The sequence below is a fragment of the Bos grunniens genome, chromosome 11 (genome assembly GCF_055505025.1).
Source record: "Bos grunniens cultivar Pamir isolate PY7600 chromosome 11, Bosgru_T2T1.0, whole genome shotgun sequence".
Taxonomy (NCBI): Eukaryota; Metazoa; Chordata; class Mammalia; order Artiodactyla; family Bovidae; genus Bos; species Bos grunniens.
Genome location: NC_141175.1, coordinates 101,851,837 through 101,874,556, shown reverse-complemented (window position 1 = coordinate 101,874,556; position 22,720 = coordinate 101,851,837). Strand labels below are relative to the sequence as shown.

Here is a 22,720-nt window from a genome sequence, read left to right as displayed (position 1 = left end):
CTTTATGGCTAAAACATGCTAACTGTCCTCTGAGCCTTCAGCCAGTCATAATCTTTTGCAATAGTAACATCAAACAATCACTGGTTACCAACCACCATACAAATATAACAATAGTGAAAATGTTTGAAACATGGTGAGAATTATCCAGATGTGACACAGAGACACAAAGTGAGGGAATGGGGTTAGAAAAATGGCCCCAAAAGATTTGCTCAGCAGTGGGTTGCCACGAACCTGCAAGTGGTAAAAAGCACAGCATCTGTGAAGTGCAATAAACTGACATGTAAATGCATGGAGACACGTAAATACATGGAGATTTCTGGAAAAATACGAACCAAAGGGTCAGGCACTGGGTCTGCAGGAGGGGTAAAGGGATCTTCCTTTCCTACTGTGTCAGGAGTCCGTGCATCACTGCTGTAATTTTTTTTTTTTTAATGTGGACCATTTTTAAAGTCTTTATTGAATTTGTTTCAATATTGTTTCTGTTTTATATTTTGGTCTTTTGGCCACGAGACATGTGGGATCCTAGCTCCCCAACCAGGGATCAAACCCGTACCTCCTGCGTTGGAAGGTGAAGCCTTAACAATGGACAACCAGGGAAGTCCCTATTACTCACCTAACTTTAAAAGAAAAGTACATTTAAATGGGGGAAAGCATCTCCAGTGGAGAGGGTCTGTCCCTCTCCCTGCAGGGCCTCCCCGCCTGCATACCCCTTCCTGAAGGGGGCTTGAGGGGCCCTGGCCTGGCTTGGCTTGAACTCCTCCCCTCCACCCCAGGCGCCCAACCACCCCGTATTTCTCCCTGATTCAAGGCTGACTCCGTGCTCCAATCCTGTCTGCGCATCCCTGTTCTGAATCCTATCTGCCTTCCTGCCCCAGCAGCGTCTTCTTCCAGACCACACAACACAGGCAGCAAAAAGTAATTCCATGATTGGTCGCAGTTCTCTGTGAAGATATAAATTCTATGTGACGCTGCGACGTTTGCAGCAGGCTGCCATGCTGACTTGGTTTTGTCTGTGGTGCTTGTTTTATCAATGAGCTTCTTTCCTGAGCAATTTCAGACTCTGTTTTGTGCAAATGATTGAAGACATTCTGGAAATTTCTTGCTTTTTGAATGATCTGCTCCACCCAGACATCCCAAACCATTGAGGGAAAACAAATATAGTGTGTGCGCGCACGTGCATACACACACACACACACACACACATTCCATCTCTGTCAGGCTGAGAATTTCAGGGTAAATGAGCCAATTTGTTTTCATTTAAATATGAAAGCGGGAGAAGTAACCCTAATGGACACTCATGAGAGAACACAGAGCTGTAAGCTGGAAAAACACCAAGATGCATTTGTCACGTCTCTCGTGATAAATGATGTCTGTGCGATTAAACAGAAGCAGCCCAGAGGCCGTGAACACCTCAGCGCATTATATTTTTATCTGTAGGGCTGTTACCCTTGTGTTTCCTGTCATAGACTGTAGACATCACGGATCCGTGGAGGAGGGGCGCTCTGACTGCACCGATGCTGAGTTATGCCAGGCCGCACAGAAAAGTAGGTCAGTGGGTCACCCATGCAAACCTGAGCAGAAAGGGAGTGTGTCTGACCCCTGCGAGCCCAGTGGTCCCAGAGCCCAGACGGCGGCTGACGGAGCCCTTGGATGGTGCAGGCTGGATGTGGGGGTTGGGGTGGTGGTGGGGGCAGCTGCATTCCATGGAGCAGGAAACCTCGGGAAAAGACCAGGGTTTGGTGTAGACGCAGGAAGAGTGAGAGAAGGGCCTGGAATCATTCTTCTGGAGCTCGCAGCTGTGGACAGATCAGAGAAGAAGGCACATGTGTTCAGAGCCTAGAACTGTATGGCTGTTGACCCCACTCACCTTGCTTGGAGTTGACCAAGAGCAAGTCGATGGATCACAGCCTTTCAGTTCTGTAGGGGTACTTAAGGAGGGATGGCTCAGCCTCCCACCCTGAGTGGGAACTCCCTCCCAGGGACCCTGAACAGCGGGCCTGAATGTGCAGCTCCACCCAGACTCAAGGAGTGGTGGGCGTTCAGGGTCATGTGGCTTCAGAGTGAAGGTCTGAGACCCAGGTGGGCGGGCTGATCTGCTAGGCTGGGCAGTGCCCCTTCCTTACTCAGTTCCCATCACAGTCTTCTCCATGCCTGAAGCTCCCTGCACACCCTCCTGTACAGACATCAACCTTCTTGGGACAAGTGTGTGCAAGTGACCCCACTCCCCTATGGAAGCCCAGGACACGGGCTCAAGGCCCACTTAGGTGACACCGACATGGATTCTCCAACCCCCAGGTGGCCACCTGTTGGTCCTGCCTCTGCCCGTGGGGCCAAGGGGAGCATCCTCCCCTTCTACCCAAACCCTGAGTCCTTGGACAGCACACCCCAGTCTTCTCATCACTCAGCTGCACGGGGGGTGGGGGTCCTCCTGCAGTGTGGTTGCTGGCACCTTCAACATCTTGGGCACTTTCAGATCTGGCTTTGTCTCCTTTTAACCCCCCAGGTGGGACCTGTGTGTCACTGAGGAGGGCATGGAGGTGTTGGTTTTAAGCAATCAGTACTTCCTTTGACTCCAAGAGGGTGGATTGTTACTTTTTAATGTTCAAAAATTTATTTATTTATTGGCTGCACTGGGCCCTCATTGCTGCACATGGGCTTTCTCTAGTTGCAGCGAGAGGGGGCTCCTCTTAGCCGCAGTGTGCAGGCTTCTCATCGCAGTGGCTTCTCTTGTTGCGGAGCGCAGGCTCAAGGGGCTTCAGAAGTTGTGGTGCACAGGCTTGGTTGCCCTGTGGCATGTGGGATCTTCCTGGACCAGGGATGGAACCCATGTGCCCTGCATTGGCAGGCAGATTCTTAACCCATGGACCACTTAGATTGTTATTTTTTAAACAAGCCAAGAGCATTTAAAGCTCCAAAATGGGGTTTGGACTGAAACAATGTAAGCAGTTTTCATGATTTTCCAGCACAGGATGAGAAAGAACTGGCAGAGTCCCTGAAGCTGGAAGTTGTGTTCAGAGGCAGGTGGTCTCCCGGGCCTGGACACCAACAGGGGGACAGGAGGCTGGAACCGTGCTGGGCCCCAGGGGCTGCTTAGGGGCCAGCCTCACCTCATCTGGGCTGTAGCCCTTGACCTCAGCTGTGAGGCTTGCTCCTTTTGGGTGGTTTGTGAGGAGCTTCAGAGACTCTAGGCCTGGGACCTTCTCTCTCTGAACCAGGAATCTCCCTTCACACTTGGGGGAAATACTCCAGCTCTTGACCCTGGGCTGCCTCCTGCACGCCCCCAGCTTGGAGAAGAGAGCCCCAAGTTTCCTGCTCTAAGTCCACCCACCCACCGCCACATGTTGAAGTCTGGGGGCGCAGGGCGGCCCCCGCTCTGCCTACAGACCCCTGGGTGGTGGCAGTGGCAGCTCATCCCCTGACCCACTGCGAGGTGCTCTGGAGCATGATCTGGAAGCTCTCCCTGGAGGCTCTCCGCTTCCTTGGCCCACTCCGATGGCTTCTGCTCCCCTCTAGATCCCAGTGACCAAGCTCAAGCGGCGGTGTCCTCACAGTGGTCGCACCTGCAGCTGCTGCTCCTGGCCTCCGGCGGGAGGTGAGCTTCACGGGAGCCTCGGACCCCTCCCCAGCTTTCCTGCACACTGACGCCAGTCAGGAAAGCAGGCACACATGCCTTCCCACGGTCTTACTCCTTCTGAAAAAAATCTCTTTATTACTATGTTTGAACAGAATTTACTAGTGTTTCAAACTGACGATGCTAAAAGTTTTCACCTCAGATTCTATTAATAAGTGATGACTCTGGGCAGAGGCCAGATCAGCATCGGGTGGACCCCAGAACTGACCACCCCGGCCCTGCTCTGTTCCAGGGTCCCAGGTGGGGCTGCTGGACACAGGGTTTGTACCGTGACACAGCCTGGGCCACAGGACAGTGGTTATACCCACAGAAGGCGTGTTCTGTGTCACAGCCTCCCCACCCGCAAAGCTGACTCAAAGCAAGGAGGAAAAAGATGCTTTGAGCTGCAAGATGCAATCTCTCTGCCTCCCTGACCTCCCCGCACCCCCTCCCCAGGAAATGGGGACCCTTCCTTGAGATAAGAAGCAGTAACGCACTGACACTGTTCTCAGACCAAGCGTGGTGAGCCAGGGGCCAGCTGGATGCACCAGTGTCTGAAGGGGGATCTGGTGAGGATGGGTCCTCAGCCAACCCCTCTCTGTGACCCCACTTGCCCTGGGGAACCAGGGGGAGAGAGATCCCACTGGGGAGTCCAGACGAAGCAGTCCTCCTCCTGCAAATTTGCAGACAGCCGAGGGCAAGGAGATGCACACAGTGATGGGGGCGTGGGCGATCGGCTGGCTCAGTCCAAGCATGTCCGTCTTTGATAAATGGCTGGTACGGAAGCTGGTATCAAGGGAGTAAAACCCATTCCAGGCAGTGGTGAAAACCACCGCAATGATCACACAGCATCTGCTGGTGGCTCTCTACAGCCTCCTGAGTGAGATCCACACTGGTCTCTTCCACTCTGTAATAACACGGGTCCCACTGCCCTGTAATCTATCTGCACGCGTGTCTATCACCCCCATCGGATGGAGAGCAGCTCAAGAAGAGGTCTTAACTCTTATTCACCTTTTTTTTTTTTTTTCCTACGGGCTTCTCTGATGGCTCAGACCATAAAGAGTCTGCCTGCAGTGCAAGAGACCTGAGTTCAATCCCTGGGTTGGGAAGATCCCCTAGAGAAGAGGGGATCTTCTTTTCCCTACCAGCTGAATAGTAATAGCCAACATTAATGAAGCACTTACTGGATGCCAGGCTCTGTGATAAGGAGATCATATACCTTTAATTCTCCACGCCAACCCAGAGTGGTTGACAGTACTTTCCTGATTCTAAAGATGGGGCACTGACCCAAGGTGACCTGTGGGTGAGTGGTGAAACCAGGACTGGGAACAGGTAGGCTGATGTGGTAATCAGGCTCTTAATCACTGTAGCCCATGACTCTCTCAGTAAAGCTGCTGAGTCCCTCCCCACCACACCCGCTGAACAGGAAGTCATCTCTCCCAAGGCCCCAGCGCATCATATCTGTCCTCATTCACAGCTTGTACCCACGGCAGTCTCACTACATCATTGGCACTGAGACCCTCCTTGTGATGTTGTCAGCTGTCTGAGAGCAGGAACTCCTCTTTATTCCTCTCTGTTGCCTTGGAGATCCAAGATCAGTGCCTTGTGTATAGAAAATGCCAGTGCTCCTTTAATTGAATTGAAATGTAATCATTTCTCATCTAGGGTTATATAGGGTCCCTTGAGACTAAATAACATTGACTCTGTATTGAATTGTAACCGTGATACTGTCGATAATAAGCTAAAGGATGAATGCAAGAAAGAAACATACTCTTGGCAGAAGCTGGATTGTAAACATGAGTCATGTCCAATGATTTGACAAGTACACATGTGAAGTGGCTCGTTGATGGTTGCTATGGGAACCGTTACTCGGGACTCCTGTCAGACCATAGTAATAACACTGTCTTTGCAGCTGTGTGCTCCATGTGTCTGTGTGCTGAGCATATACTGAGGGCTTATGCCAGTGATTGTCGCAGAAGATCATCCTGGAAAAGGGAAATACCATGTAACTTCAGCTTCTCCTAGTCTTTGTTGATGAAGATACTAATAATCTTTCATGCCTGCTCCATCAGGGGATGCCCCAGAATACCCAGTAGCAACATGAGCACGTGTATTGCCCAGATACGGTGTACAGTGTGTGTGCTCAGTCGTGTCCAACTCTTTGCAACCTCATGAACTATAGCCCACCAGGCTCCTCTGTCCATGGAACTTTCCCAGGAAGAACACTGGAGTGGGTCGTCATTTCCTTCTCCAGGGATCTTCCCGATCCAGGGATTGAACTCACGTCTCTTGCATCTCCTGCATTGGCTGATGGATTCCTTACCACTAGCGCCACCTGGGAAGCTGTTCATCAGGGGATAGCATCAGTTATAAGGGAACTCTCAGGCTTCACCAAGAAACTGCTATGTGAAGCGTTCTGTGCTGTCATGTGTGAGAAATAAAGAGCCAAAGCAAGTGTCCTTGAACTTGAGAAAATTTTAGTCATTTTGAGACCCCTGATCTAGAAAACTAATCCTATATATATTTTGCCACTTCCTCGATAGTAACATTTTGCAAAACTACAGTACAACATCCCAACCAGGATACTGACACTGATACAATCTACAAGCTTGATCAGGGTTCCTGAATTTTCCTTGTATTTGTGTGTGTGTGTGTGTGTGTGTGTGTGTTAGAACCTATGCAGCTTTATCAGCCAAGTGGTTTTATGTATCCGCCTCACAGTTAAGATGTTGAAAAGTTTCAACATCGTAAGTATCCCTCACGTTGCTATTTTATAATCACACCTACCTCTCCCACCCCCCACTAATTTGTCCTCCATTCCTAACACTGTCATTTCAGTGATTTCACCTCTGGAACATTTTTGAAATGATCAAATTAGAGAGAATTGACATCTTTACTGTATTGTTAAGTGTTTCCTAAGTATTTCATTTTCTCTGCGGTGATTATAAATGGCCTCATATTTTTAATTTCAGCTTCCACATGTTGTCAGTGTTTAGAAATGTAGTCCATTTTTGTTTGCTGATTTTGTATCTTATGACCTTACTGAATTCACTCGTAAGTTCCAGAAGGTTTTTCATAGATTCCTGGGGAATTTTTACAGAGAAAGGAATTTTTATATCCTCTATAAATATAGTTTTATTCCTTCCTTTCCAAAACATATGCCGTTTATTTCTTGTTTTTTGCCTTCTTTCAGTGGGCAGAGCTTCCAGATCTGTGTAGAATTAGAGTGATGAGGATAGACATCATTGTCTTATTCCTCATTTTAGAAGGAGAATTTCTTTATTAAATATTAATAGTAGTTGTGACTCTCTGTAGAAACTGTTAAGTTAGGTGACTTCCGCTCTGTTCATAACTTGCTGGGTTTTTATTATGAAGGTGCTGGGCTTTGTCAAACGCTTTGATGTGATTATATGATATTTCTGTTTCAGCTTATTGAAATGGAGCCTAACATCATGTGTTTTTTTTTTTTTTTTAATATTTGAACCACCTCTGCATACCTGAAAGACATCCTACTTGTTTATAGTGAATAATTCTTTTTATATGTTATTGGGTGAAGCTCATGAGTTTTTTGTTGAGGACTTTAACATCACACTTCATGTAAGTTGTTAGTCTGTAGTTTTCTTTGTAGTATTCTTCTGATTTTAGTATTAGGGTAGTACTGGCCTCTTAAAATGAGCTGGGAGGTGTTCCCATCTTTCTATATACTGATGGGGATTGGGTAAAATTGGTGTTAATTCTTCTTTAAATATTTGGTAGAATTTTTGAAAAACCTTTTAGTTTCTATTGGAGTAGAGCCAATTAACACTGTTGCGATAGTTTCAGGTGGACAGCAAAGGGACTCAGCCATGTATCCATTCTCCCCCAATTAATGTTTGGTAGAGTCTTTTAGTGAAAATTTGTGGGCCTGGAGATTTCTTTTTGGAAAGGTTTTCAACTGCTAGAGTGATTTCTTTACATTAGGATTAGGATTACATTGGGCTGTAGGATTATTCTAATTATCAGCTTCGTCTTGGTTGACATGGTAGTCTGTAGTTTTGAGAGCATTGGTCCATTTCTCTCTATTTATTTAACTTGTGGTTGCTGCAGTCTTTCTCTAGCTGTGGCGAGCGGGAGCTACTCCTAGCTGTGGTGCACGGGCTTCTTTTAACTTTTTATTTCGTATTGGAGTATAGCTGATTATAAAGCAATGTTGTGATATTTTCAGGTGAACTTCAGTGAAGGGACTCAGCTATCATATACATGTCTGTATTGTCTCCCAAACTCCCCTCCCGTCCAGGCTGCCACCTAACACTGGGCAGAGTTTCCTGTGCTGTACAGTAGGTCCTTGTTGGTTATTCATTTGAAATATAGCAGTTTGTACATGTCCATCCCAAATTCCCTAACTATCCCTTCCTCCCAAGCTCCACACTGGCAACCATAAGTTCATTCTGTAAGTTTGTGAATCTCTTTCTGTTTTGCAAGTAAATTCATTTGTATCATTTCTTTTTAGATTTCACATATAAGGAATGTCCTTCTCTGTCTGACTTACTTCACTCAGTATGACAATCTCTAGTTCCATCCATGTTGCTGCAAACGGCATTATTTCATTCTTTTTAATGGCTGAGTGATGTTCCATTGTATGTATGTACTACATCTTTTTTATCCATTACTGTGTTGATGGCTGCTTTCCTGTCTTGGTTGTTGTGAATAGAGTTGGTCTTCTTGCAGTGCGTGAGCTTCTCACTGGAGTGGCTCTTCTCGCGGAGCACAGGCTGCGGGTGCAGGGCTTTGGTAGTTGGCGCACGGGCTTAGCTGCTCTGAGCATATGGAATCTTCCCGGAGCAGGGGTCAAACTTGTTCCCCGGATTGGCAGGTGGAGTCTTACCTACCGTACCACCAGGGAAGTTCAGTCCATTTCTTCTGGTTTCAGATATATGCGTGCTAGGTAACTTCAGGTATTCTGACTCCTTGTGATCCCACAGATGGTAGCCCGCCGGGCTCCTCTGTCCATGGGATTCTCCAGTCAAGAAGACTGGAGTGGGTTGCTATGCCCTCCTCCAGGGGATCTTCCCAACCCAGGGATCGAACTCCAGTGTCTTGTGGCTCCTGCATTGCAGGCAGTTTCCCTACTAATGAGACACTGCGGAAGCCCAGGAGTTTAAGGTTATTCATCACATCCCCTTATTATTTTTCTAATGGCTACAGGATCCCTACTGATATGCCCCATTTCATTTCTAATATTGATTATTGATATCTTCTTTCTTTTTTTTTTACTTTTTCAATATTTTTATTTTTAAAAATTTCAAAAATATACAAATTCAAAAATAATATTACAATGAACTTCTTCTTAACCATGTCCTTGAGTCAAAAATTATTCACTCTTTGTCAATCTTGCTTTATTTTTTTCCCACCCACATCCACATTTTTTGAATTTTTTAAAATATTGGAACAGGAGTTGTTTACTGTCTTCAGCCCAAAGAAGGCTAATTTTGACAAATATTGGATGATAGCACATTTGTGGAAGTCTGCAAGTCCAGCAAATAAGTTCTAGCCCATGATTCAAACAAGTAAAATCCAAGATCGGATGCTTCAGTGTCAGTGTTGCTAGAGGTTATCCATTTTATGGATTGTTTTTGAAAAATCAGCATTCCTTTTTAAAATAAACTTTCTCTATTTCTTTCCTACTTTCAATTTCATTCATTTCTCTTTTCCTTTTGCTTGATTTGTTTTCATTTTGTGCTCTTTTTTTTTCTAATTTCATGAAGTAGGAACTTATTAATTGGAAATCTTCCTCTTCTCTAATGCAAGCATTTAGCACCATAAATTTTCTCATGGTACTCCTTTAGTTGCATCCAACGAATTTTGATATGCTAAGCCTTCTTGCTTGCTCCCTTCTTCCCTTTGTGAAAGAGAGAAGAAAACAAAGATTGCCTGAGATAATGCTGTAAAGTGCTGGGCACCATCCCGAGAGCCCAGCATGGTTATGCCTGGAAGGCAAGAGTGGCCGCAGCTGCATCGCCCAGGGCCCGGGGTGCGCACCCCCTCCTAGGGCAGCTGGGGCCAAGACTCCGGCTCACGCCCAGACTCTGGGCCTGTGCCACGCTCCCTACTGTATCCCTCCTCCCATGAGACCCCAGCTCAAGGCGGTCTTCCTCCAGTGTATTAGTCAGGATTCCTCAGAAAATCATAACCAGTAGGCGATCTCTCTCCGTATACATACATATATGGAGAGAGAGAAAGGAAGATTATTTATATCTGCTGTTATCTATATAATTACAGAAGCTGGCAAGTCCAAAATCTGTAGGGTGGGCCCGCAGGTAGAGCACCAGGGCAGCTGCAGTTCAGGTCCAAAGGCCCTCTGTCTCCTGAATCCCCTCTTCTGAATGGGAGTTCAGGTTTTTGTTCTATTCAGACCCTCCAGTGGTTGGATGAGGCCTCTCTGCATTGTGGAGGACAGTCTGTTTTACTCAAAATCCACTGATTTCAGTGTTCATCGCATCTAAAACCACCCTCACAGAAACCACTAGAATAATGTTTTACCACATAGCTGAAACATGGCCCAGCCAAACTGACACCAAATTAACTCTCCCACCCATGAACCCTTGAATTCAGATGCCTCACAACCTGTCGCCTTGATCCTGGCATACCTTCTATTCATCCTGTTCTCACTTCAGCTGCAAAGCTTCCAGCATGGAGCAGGTATATGCCAGAGCAGAATGAGCTGGAATGCTTCTAGAGCCCCTGACTTTAAGGCTCCCTGGGTCGTAGTCTGCCCGGGAGCCTCCCTCTGACCCTGGGTGGCACACACCCAGAGGGTTAGGTTCACATTTTCTTCTCTCACGTTTCCTGTCCATGTGTGAGGAGTCCTCATGTCCCTTTGCTCCCGTCCAGATGGGGATTCTCAGGGTGGCCTGCCTTGTACAGGACCTGGATTTAGAGGCTACTCATCCCACTGGGCAAAGTTATCCTTTAAAAATGAGATTCTGAGATCACGCGTCTCACGTGTGAAAGGCTCAGGGATCCACGTTCACCCCTAAGTCAGATGTGACGGCCACCATCCCTACACAAAATATTTCCCCTTTAAAAAAACTTCATGCAAGTTCAAAATAGCTTTCCACAATACTAATGCTTCTCCTGGAGATGATTTTTTTTTTTCTAATCCTTGACCTACTTTTCTCTGCACTCAATATACCTAATGAGTAATAACGACTTCAGAGAGAGAGGAGGGCCAGAGGAAGCCGCACTGAAAGGACATCTTAAGAGAATGGTTCTGGAGCCCTGGAACTCAGCCAGCCCTGCTGTTGGGGTAGAAATGAGGGTGTCCATCTGAAGGGCGGGCTTGCTGAAGGTCTCTGTGGCTGTGCTCTGCCCTTATTGAGAGTCGGGGTGTTGCAGAAGTGGCTGATGGTGGAGCAGGCAGAGGGGCTGCCATACACACACACACTCACATACACACACTCATACACATACATGTTCACAACCCCCCAAACACAAACACACATACACATACCCAAGCTGTATGGGGCTGTCAGAAGAATGCTTCAGGATCTAGAGCATCAGCTGCTGCCCAGAGGTGTTCTTCTAGAACGGATTCCGTTAACAGTGTGATCCATGGAGGAAGGGACTAGGGCCACTTCTCTGCCTCTGGAGCTGTAAACGTGAACTCCGCCAGGTTTGGGGCAGGAGGCACGTGGTCGTACAGTTCACTTTCCCTCGCACCACTCTCAGGGCCGTGTCCCGAGACAAGAGCTGCTGCCTCGGGCCGAGGTCCGCGTCTGTCCCTGTGAATGGGGAGTGCAAAGAGGTGCTGTCAACAGGCTTCTGTTTTTTGGAGATCCTGAGCTTCTCAGAGGGAGATGGAGAAAGCGGGTGGTTCTGGGAGCGAGGAAGAGGTAGAGAAATGACAGAGAATAATAGAGGGACTTCCTTGGTAGTCCAGTGGCCAAGCCTCCGAGCTCCCAATGCTGGGAGCTTGGGTTTGATCCCTGGTCAGGGAGCTAGACGCCACATACTGCAACTAAGACCAATGCAGTCAAATAAGTAAACATTAGAGAGAGAGAGAATGAACAACAGAGAAGGAGTGAGGTGACTCTCAGGTCTGAGGAGGAGCAGAGTCCAAGGCTCCCATAAGTGGCCCGCTTCCTGATGAGAGGGCAGGACCTCCAAAGAGACAGGCCATGGTGCCCTTCAGGGGCTTGACCACAGACCCCACAGCTCCCAGCACTAACTCAGCTACGTGACAGGGAGGCAGCAGAGCCCGCCTCAGGGTCCCCGTGCAGTACAGACTGGACAAGGCAGGGGTAGTCCTGAGCCCTGAGGGCATGCAGACTCACCCCTGCTTCCTGGCCTCCCTCCACAGGCTCCCTGCTTCCTGTGCAGCCCTGGGGATGGGGCTGACACCGCCACCCCCCACACGGCTCATCACCGACTCAGTGGACATTGAGCAAACTCCGGGAGACAGTGAAGGACAGGGAAGCCTGGTGTGCTGCAGTCCCTGGGGTCACAGAGGGTCAGACATGACTGAGAGACTGCACAACGCAACAATGTGACTGGAAGTCAGCGTGTGGCCTCTTCAGCAGGATGAGGCCTCTGAGTCCAATTTCACTTGCTTTAAAGGCCTTGAAGCAGATGTCCCCATGCCTGCCCCTGGGGGCCAAGACTCTAGGACCCCCTTCCTAACCCTGGACTCCTGCCTCCTCCACGGTGGTGAGGCTTAGGTGGCCTCCACTATCATAGCTGTTTCACAACAAATGACCCCTTTCCAGGCTTCAACTGCCTGAAAACCAGTGAAGTTGGCACCTCTCTCCTGGCCCACCAAGCACAATAGGTCCCACCGAACAGAGCAAGATGCCGCCTGCCGTGGTGCTCCTTCCCACGGATGCTCTGGGCGTCACTGCAGGGCCGCACAGACCAGAAGTGTGTGCCCGCCCCCCGCAGCTGTGCCCACGCCTGACTGCCTGGCCTGACTTCACATCCCTGGGGCGGGGGTACGAGGAGCATGCCCTTTCGGGTCCCTTGTTCTTTATGAGTGTCACTGCAGAGCCGAGATGCTGGAAGGTTTGACTGGCAGAGAACAACCAGGCACACACTGACAAAGGGCCGATGGTCGTGTCCCTGGAGCCAGTGGCCCCCTTACCAACCAATCGGAGCTGTTTAGTCTTGGGCTGCCAAAACAGCAGAACGTAATCCTCTTCCAGTTCTGGAGGCGGGAAGTCTGCCATCAAGGTGTTAGCACGGCTAGTTTTTTCCGGGGCCTCTCTCCTCGCCACGTAGATGGCCGTCTCCATGTTCGCATGGTGCTGTCCCGGGGCCTCTCTCCTCGCCACGTAGATGGCCGTCTCTGTGTTCGCATGGCGCTGTCCCTTCTGCATGCTTGTGTCCAAGTTTCCTCTTCTGGTTTGGACCCCTGCACTCTTCTAGAATAGTCTTCCTGGATTAGGGCCTACCCTAACGATCCCAATGTAACTCAATTACCTCTGTCAAGGCCAAATAAGGTCACATCCTGGGGCAACTGGGGGGGTTAGGATTTCAGCGTGAATCTGGGTGGGAGGGCATACCTCATCTTGTAACAGCAACACTGATGTTACCCCAAGGGCTCCAGGATTTCATTTTCTTCATGGAAAAAGAATCCGGGCCATCTAGAAAGCGCTCCTGTTCTCAGTCCTTCTGGGTTTGATCTGCTGTGTCATTAGGGCAAACTCTAAAACGAGAGGGAGAGAGTGAATCATGTACGTGGGTGTATTCGGTGGACTTAGAAGACACCAAGTAGCCCCAACCATGCTGTTTTCCAGCCACAAATGAGGATAGTTCACGGCTAACTGACTCTTCTAGAGGGATTTCTTTGGTCCACAGATCAATGTCTCAACCCCTTGGACGTCTCAACGTCCAAGACCTCCATTCCTATTATTTTTCACCCTTTTAACATTAAATCACCTCTGCCTCCCTACTATCTCTATCTCTTTGGGACACTCCCTTCCAAAAGGGAGGCCCCATCCCGCCACGGGAATCTGCCCATTTAAGGAAAATGACCCTCGTACCCAGTGGCTTAGACCATTTCTTTACAGCCTTTTATCTCAGCATCAGAGTAGCACTCTCCTGGGAAGATGCTCGACTTTGAAATTGCTTTCAGACCTGTTTGATCTTTGCATCTAGGGGAGGGGGAAGGAAACAAGCATTGGTTGAGTTTGCTCCATGTTTCAGACTTTATTGTCAGGGTTTTTACATCTGTGGTTTCTTTAATCATCGCCTCAACCTATGGCATGATTGTGCATCAGGAAAAAAGATGTCATTATGACGTGTAAACCCACCAACCCTGATCTCACCCCTCGGAAGTGCTGCACACAGAGAGAGTAGGGTGGAGACCAGACAGGCCTGAATATCAGGTGACAATGATCTACTGAGCAAAGGGCACAGAGATCTCAGGAAGTAGAGAATATTCTTAAAGGTGGGGGAAGAGAGGTAGAGTGGAGAGGTGGCAGGAGAGACCTGGTCCCCGGAGGGGCACGGCCCTCAGGAGAGTTAGAAAGTCATGCTGGCTGTTTACAATAGCCAGGACATGGGAGCAGCCTAGATGTCCATCAGCAGATGAATGGGTAAGAAAGCTGTGGTACGTATACACTACGGAATATTACTCAGCCATTAAAAAGAATACATTTGAATCAGTTCTAATGAGGTGGATGAAACTGGAGCCTATTATACAGAGTGAAGTAAGCCAGAAAGAAAAACACCAATACAGTATATGAATGCATATATGTGGAATTTAGAAAGATGGTAACGATAACCCTGTATGCAAGACAGCAAAATAGACACAAATGTATAGAACAGTCTTTTGGACTCTGCGGGAGAGGGAGAGGGTGGAATGATTTGGGAGAATGGCATTGAAACACATGTATATTATCATATGTGAAATAGATCACCAGTCCAGGTTTGATGCGTGATACAGGGTGCTTGGGGCTGGTGCACTGGGATGACCCAGAGGGATGGGATGGGGAGGGAGGTGGGAAGGGGTTCAGGATGGGGAACACATGTACACCCATGGCGGATTCATGTCAATGTATGGCAAAACCACTACAATATTGTAAAGTAATTAGACTCCAATTAAAATTTTTTTTTAATGTATGTTTCTTGAACATAAAAAAAAAAGAAAGCCGTGCTGGGCATTGCTGGTGGACGTCCCTCCTTCCTATGCCGTACACGGCTCTTGTGACGTCTCAGGAGGTGTCAGAGAGCTGGGATTGGGCTTGTCACCCTCAGGTGTAGCTGCTCTGAGCACCATTTTATAAATGAGGAAATTGGGGCTCAGAGTGATTGAGTCACAGCTCACCAGTGACAGACCCCCACTTAAATGCGAGTTTGTTGTTTTAGTCGCTAAGTCGTGTCTGACTCTTTGCAACCCCATGGACTGTAACCCACCAGGCTCCTCTGTCCATGGGATTTCCCAGGCAAGAATATTAGAGTGGATTGCCATTTCCTCCTCCAGGAGATCGTCCTGACCCAGGGATTGAACCCGTGTCTCATGCGTTGGCATGTGGATTCTTTACCATCTGAACCACTTGGGAAGCCCTCATTTTTAAAGTATGAACCATGAGCAAATAGTCATGCAGGAAAGTTTATCCCCTGCCCCCCATGGAAAAGGCCAGCTGTCCGACTGTAACCTGATACCTCGTTGATCCTCCACTGATGCTTGCATGAGTCTGTTACTTTTTTCCCGTTTTGGCCAAATAGGAAACAGAGACACAGCTTAACTTTGACTTTCCCTTGGCCAGCCAGCTTTCTAAAGTCATCAGAGGCGAGCAGGACCATCTCCCTGCAGCGCATTCCCCTTTGGGCTTGCTCTGCATGCTTGGCACACAGAAGTCATTGCTTCCACGTATCTGCACAGCCTTCTCCTCGTCTCACTTCCATCTGCAAAGAGAATCATCATGAGTCTCAAGAAGGATGTAGCCCATTGAGTTCATGCTGTAAAATCCCCAGCCTCTTATTTTGTATCTGTTCACATTTCCAAGTATTTCCCACTTGCCCTTTATCGACAACGTTGTAATAAGACTCACTTTACCGGGTTCCGTCTCCAGGGAGAAGAATGGACGCTTTGGTGTCCGTTCACAGCTTGGCCAGAAAAAACAAGTCCTAAAGCCCAGCATTCTTTACCTTGGATGGTTGTAATTTCCATTCCTTATTAGGTTTTTAAACCAAATGTTCAGGTTAAAAAGCAAAGCAAAATTGCTTTTTTATCCCTGAGTCCAAAGAAAGAATTTCATATTCAGAGCCCTGTGGGAACAAAAACCTTCCGGAGAGGTGATGAGGCCTCCCACACAAACCCATCAGGCTGGAGTCAGTGCTGTTAAGTGCTGCCTCCTGCTGCCGAGCCCCACCTTCCTCTCTCAGGCATCATGGGGGGAAAGAGAACTGCCCAGCAGAAGGGCCTGACTTAGGAAACAGTGAATTATGTGCTATCATTTCAGGGAGGCTTGGATGATGCCTCCCCAAGCTAAAGTCATCCCAGAATCCCCACCATCCAAGTTTATCTCTTGGGTGGATGGATCGTCTCCCATCAAAGTGCAAGTGTGCTTTAGAATTGTATTGCTTGTTCACAGAGAGCTCACAGGCAGGCAGGCAGGTTTTAGAATGAGACTTGGCCTCATCCTGGCTCTTCCATCTCCTGGCTGTGACCTGGCATGGAATACCTAACCTCTCTGAGTGTGGATGTGCTCCTGTGCACATTGAGATAAGTATTAATAGAAGCCACATCTTAGACATAATGGACATAAAGCCATTAGGACATAAAACATGCTGGATAAATACTAACTGCATCCCATACATTTTTAAATGTTATTATTTTCATTCAGTGTGTGTATCTTTATAGTTCCTTTGTGATCGTTGCTTTTCAGAGCATAGACTCTGAAGCCAGACTGTCGGGATTTGAATCCCAGCTCTACCACTTGTTAGCTGTGGCCTTGGGCAAGTGAATTAACCACTCTGTGCCTCAGTCTCCTCATCTGTAAAGGGGGATCAAAATAGTACCTTGCTCATAGGATTGTTGTGGGGATGAGTGACTTGATGTAGATTAAGTACTTGAAACAGTATCTGGATATGTGGATTACCTCCTGAGCACATTTTCCCCTTTATAGTTAAGTTTGAAAGTAAACAACATTTCTTTGTAAATGTTACATAGTTATATATTCCCTTCTCTCTCTCTCTTTTAAATGTCTTTGGTACCTATTTGGTCTGTATTCTCCCTTCTCCCTCACCCCAAATATCCAGTGTTGTTTACCTGTTAAGTCACAGAACTCAGTAAACTTTCTCACGACAAGATCACAGCATTCCTGAGACTGGACAGTCTTCCAGCTGCACACTGGAGTTACATGGCACATCCTATAAACCTTTAAAGCCTAGAGGGAGGGTGCAGCAAATATTGCTCTTACCTACTGCCAGACCATGCAGCAATGTCTGGGTAACATTACAATCACTTCCACCTGCTGTTACTCATTCTTTGCCTGTCTCAAAGATGTGTGAGTGACTTGTGAAAATATGGCCAAAGCTGTCTGGATATGAGTTTGGGGGGACAGATTTGGTCTATTGCTATTTTTTTTAACTGTGCACCTCAGTTCTCTGAGGTTCAAGAGATAAACTTTCAGGATTCTTGAAAATGAAGCCTAAATGTGACAGACAGGACTCAAGTATCTTGTTTTACCACCAAACCCTCCCCCCAGAGTCCAATCTATCAAGAAAGTTTGTCCTTGGCAGATTCATACTTTCTGACCCCCTTTTTTCATCCCCCTGACTTGGACAGGACAGGCTTTGGGGTGTCCGCCCCATCTACAGTCCTCTTCTATTTTTCGCTCCCACAGTTGGCCAGCCATTTTGGAACCATGATCACATGACTTGGAGGCAGCAACTGATTGGACAAGGGCATAGCTATAGCTGATAGCTGATTGGTGGGTATCAGCAATAGCTGATAGCTGATAGGGCAGTGAAACAGCAGCTGGGAGCTGAGTGAACTGATGGTAAAGGGCTTCTCAGGGCTCCTTTTCTGACACAATTTATCTGCACCTGCTAAAAGGCCCTCCAGTTTCTGCAATCCTTTCCTGTTTCTATGAGGCCTGGCTGTAAAAATATTTCTGGTATCCCATTGAGCTCGTCTATTCAATCTGTGTTCTGGTCTCCTTTATTCCAGAGCTGTGCTTATAATGAACACAGTTTATCTGAGAGGTCTGAGGGCAGTTCAATTTCCTGACATCTAAGATGAACGTACCTGTTGTATAACCCTGTGGGCACTTCTCCTCCCCTGCTCTTGGCCTCTGGTCTTGACCCAAAGGCCACACACAGCCCAGCTGGCAACTATGCCTAGTTCATGGTCACTTGAGATTCAACAGGGAACCCCATCTTTCAAGCCCAGTAACCCTCTGTCGCTGAATTATAAAGTCTCTCTCTTCTGCTCTCTTAAAGCCCAGCCCTGGCTCAGTCCCCTCACAGCACTGCAGTGGGTCTTGGAAAGTAGCCCAAAAGGAGTCTGTCCCAGGGTGGCAGAAAGATGAAAGAAAAAATCTAAGCTAATGGGTAGAAGGGTGACCAAGCAGTCCTGAGCTTGCCTTTAGCCTTTTCTTTCACTGAAGTTCGAGGTGCTGTTGTTCTGTAAATCAGTTCCCCCGTTTTGTGCTCAGCTTACCCCATGGGAAATGGGGGCAGTGATGGCCAGTGGGCACTGAGCTAAAGTCCTGGCTGGGTACCGCCCCTATCCGGGCACTGTCCCGAGCGTTGACCACACCCTGACCCTCACAAGAACCCTATGTGATTGGCCTATAGTAGCTCCATGTAGAGTTGGAGACCTTGAGGCACAGAAAGCTTAAGTAACTTTCCCCTGGGTGCACAGCTGGGAAGCCACGAAGCTGAGATTTGAACCTGAAGAGCCTTTTATCTGCAGCATAACTGCAGGGGCAAAGCCCTCCTCATCTAGCCACATGTTTCCCAGGCATGTTGGGGAATCAGCCTCAGGGAACACAGGTCTCCTTAGAGGGAAGAGAGAGGGTGAGCCCTTTTCTCAAAGTTGCAAAAAAAAATCTGCTCCTGAACATATTTTCTAGTGGCTGATATTCCATCTCTTTAAGACCATTTCCCTAACGTGACCCCTTTAGGTTGTTCCCGCATTTTCCATAATTCCCAAGGGGATCACCTTTGTGCTTGCTTTGTGGGCTGCTGATCCCTCTCACTCCTCCGAGGCGGGTGACCCCGGACCAATCCCATGATGCAGGTGACTTTCCCTCCAGACTCCCTGTAGCCTTGCTGGGTCACCCACCACCTCCCGTTCTTTTTCCATGTGGCCACTACCTGCAAACTGAACACTCTGCAGAGATGTACCAGCAGCCTTGACCTCTCAGAGATGGTCACCAGTTCAGAGTACAGGCCACTTGGCTAAACGTGATTTTTGCGATAAATGAGCAGTGGTTTTTAGTCTAAGTATGTCCCCAGTATCACACAGGATGCACTTATACTCACGTTTTCCCTCATTTATCTGAAGCTTACTTTTAACTGGCACCTTGTGTTTCTGTTTGCTCATTCTGGCAACCCTCGCCTAAGGGGCTTTCTTCTCCCTGAAGTTTTAACCAACTGAGCGCTATATTTCATTTTTGTGACAAGCAGGGTATGACTGGCTTTCCTTCTGCTGGGAGTGAAGCAGTGGGGGGCTGGGGCATTTCGAGAATTAAAAAGATCCCTGGCTGGTGTCTCTTCCACCCTGATCTTCCTTGGCCTCAGAACAGTGGCTGGTCCTTCCCTTACTCACCCCTCGAGCTCTGTCCTGGCTCTGAGCTCAGATGGGTGACTTTCTATCCCTCGGGTTTGGGCACTTGTGTTTGCTTCCATCAGGGGTTGCTCATTCTTCCAGGTACATCTGCCTCCCAGGTTAGAGTGAAGTGGACAAGGAGAAATGCATTAACCCACGGCCCCTGATACTCGGTCTGGTGGCTCCTCAACTCAGGAGTCACATGTCCTGCTGGCAACAGTCAGCTGAGCCAGGCGATCCTTTTGAAATCAAGGGAACAGCAGGCCTTGAAGAACAGAGGTGTTAGCATAAATGAGGGAGGGAGGAGGAGAGCGAGGCCCGCTCGGTAGCCTGTTAAATCCACCAGAAGCACGGACGCGCCCGGAGCCCCCGAGCCACCTGACTCCGTGTGTGAGCCGCGTCTGTGTGCTCGCACGGTACCTGCATAGCCATCACACCCATTCAGCTCAGCTCATCTTTATTGAGCGCCTACTTTGTGCCAAGCGCACTGCTGGGCTCATAAAGATGAGAAAGGTGCAGTCCTTGCCTCCAGAGGACCCTCGTCTTCTTGTAGGAGAGACACACGTGGAGAGGACATCCGGCCCCACGAGGTGAGTGAGAGATTGATGTGCCCAGGGCACCTGGGAGCTGGACAGCAGGGGCGGGGACACACACCTGGGCTGTCCTGCCTGCCTCGGGGTGGCTCTCCCCCACCTCACAGACCCTTGGAAGCACTCAATACTAGGCATTTCAAACCACAGGATTGAGTGGAACTACTTTTTTTCAAAGCTCCTAATTTCAGGAAATAATTTAGCCCAGTTGCCCAGGGGCCTGCTGCCCGTGGAAATCCAACAGAGGCAGTTGTTCCAATGCTCATTACTCACAGGCACCCACCACCTCCCCAGACTTCCTTTCTGCACCTGGGCCTCCCTCCTCTTCATCAGCAAATTCATCTGCTGGGCTAGTTTGGGGGTAATTACCTAGCAATTAAAGGGTCTGATTTCTACATATTGCATATTGGCTCTACTCAGAGCTGCCAAGAACATTCAAAGAGGGGCCGGGTGGGAGAGAGAAACATGCTTTTTCATTATTTTACCTACAGGATTCACTTGAGGCCGGGGGGTGGGGGAGGTGGGGGGGGGTGTCGGCTCATTGCCCTAACTAGCTACTTGGATGAGGACAAATTCCTCATTAATTTTAACTGTGTCAGCTGGAGAAGCTGATGAAAGTGAGAGTGACTAATGAGTGGTGTTCCTGGGGACAGACCAAAGAGCACACAGGAAATGGGACGGGGTCCCGGTAAAAAGAGAGCCGCCCTCAGCAGCTCCGCGCAGGGAGCTGGCTCTGGAGGGCCACGGAGCAGGGTCACCCGGCTTCTCCCTGCATTGGTGGAGTCTGGGCCTGCTGGTCAGCAGGCGATTACCATCAAGTGATTAGGGCTGTGCCCTGATGACACCGAAGCAAGAGAGGAAATACCGCAGGCTCCTAAGTGGCCTTGGGAGTCTGAGCCACTCAGTGGTTGCATATGGCCGCCCACAGGCAAGTTGCAAAGCCTTTGGCCTATTTTAACTCACTTGTCTCCTCGCTGCTCTGTGAAGCAGGCAGGCCTGTGGTGTGTTAAGGAGGAATGCTGCTCAGCTTCTTAGAGCAACTTAGAAGAGCAGCCCCAGGGCTGTCCTCAGATTGCTGCATGGGTCCCAGGGAACCCTCAGCCCTTCAAAAGGGGCAAGAAGGGTGTGAGGAGGGCGTGTCAGCAGGACGGGGGCCAGTGTCAATGGAAAGCTCCTGCCTCTCATCCAGCCCTTTTGTGGGAAGACCTCTGATCCACCCCAGAATTTTTATGGGATCTCTAGTGTGTTTTCTGTTTGCTCGGCCTCTTCTCTGTGGGCCTGGTCCTCCCTGCTCTCAGTCCAGGTGATTCAGTCAGGAGCGGGCATGTGACCCCAGACCAGAACATTCAGAAGGCTCTGTACTCCTGGGCATGTGACTCAGCTGGACCAATCAGAATCAATCTAAGACTTTTCTGGAAGCACTGGAGAAGAGAGATGCTTTTTTTTTTTTTTTAATTGAGGCTACTAACCTGCTTGAGGTTATTGATATTTCTCCCGGCAATCTTGATTCCAGCTTGTGCTTCTTCCAGCCCAGCGTTTCTCATGATGTACTCTGCATATAAGTTAAATAAACAGGGTAACAATATACAGCCTTGACGTACTCCTTTTCCTATTTGGAACCAGTCTGTTCCAAATGTTCATGTTATGTTCCAAATGTTCATGTTATATTCCAAATGTTCCACGTCCAGTTCTAACTGTTGCTTCCTGACCTGGATACAGATTTCTTAGGAGGCAGGTCAGATGGTCTGGTATTCCCATCTTTTTCAGAGTTTTCCACAGTTTATTGTGATCCACACAGTCAATGGCTTTGGCATAGTCTATAAAGCAGAAGTAGATGTTTTTCAAGAACTGTGTTGCTTTTTTGATGATCCAGCAGATGTTGGCAATTTGATCTTTGGTTCCTCTACCTTTTCTAAAACCATCTTGAACATCTGGAAATTCACAGTTCACATGCTGTTGGAGCCTAGCTTGGAGAATTTTGAGCATTACTTTACTAGCGTGTGAGATGAGTGCAATTGAGTATTACATTAGAGCATTCTTTGGCATTGCCTTTCTTTGGGATTGGAATGAAAACTGACCTTTTCCAGTCCTGTGGCCACTGCTGAGTTTTCCAAATTTGCTGGCATATTGAGTGAAGCACTTTCACAGCATCATCTTTTAGGATTTGAAATAGCTCAACTGGAACTCCATCACCTCCACTAGCTTTGTTCATAGTAATGCTTCCTAGGACGCACTTGACTTCACATTCCAGGATGTCTCGCTCTAGATGAGTGATCACACCATCGTGATTATCTGGGTCGTGAAGATCTTTTTTGTACAGTTCTTCTGTGTATTCTTGCCACCTCTTCTTAATAGCTTCTGCTTCTGTTAGGTCCATACTGTTTCTGTCCTTTATCGAGCCCATCTTTGCATGAAATGTTCCCCTGGTATCTCTGATTTCCTTGAAGAGATCTCTAGTCTTTCCCATTCTGTTGTTTTCCTCTATTTCTTTGCACTGATCGCTGAGGAAGGCTTTCTTATCTCACCTTACTATTCTTTGGAACTCTGCATTCAGATGCTTGTATCTTTCCTTTTCTCCTTTGCTTTTTGCTTCTCTTCTTTTCACAGCTATTTGTAAGGCCTCCTCAGACAGCCATTTTGCCTTTTTGCATTTCTTTTTTTGGGGGATGATCTTGATCCCTGTCTCCTGTACAATGTCATGAACCTCCGTCCATAGTTCATCAGACACTCTGTCTACCAGATCTAGATAGACAAATGTTAAAG

General features: G+C 48.1%; 1 long non-coding RNA gene across 2 annotated transcripts in view; it reads left to right on the top strand.

Annotated features, from left to right (window-relative positions):
• Nucleotides 1-18,761: 18,761 nt before the first annotated feature.
• The window catches only part of LOC147363701 (uncharacterized), a 36,661-nt gene continuing 32,702 nt past the window's right edge, over nt 18,762-22,720 (top strand). Inside the window, exon 1 of one of the 2 annotated variants that reach the window (XR_015137375.1) lies at nt 18,762-19,957. This is a non-coding gene — a long non-coding RNA (uncharacterized LOC147363701). The remainder of the gene's footprint in view (nt 19,958-22,720) is intronic. The other variant, XR_015137376.1, reaches the window with a different exon arrangement.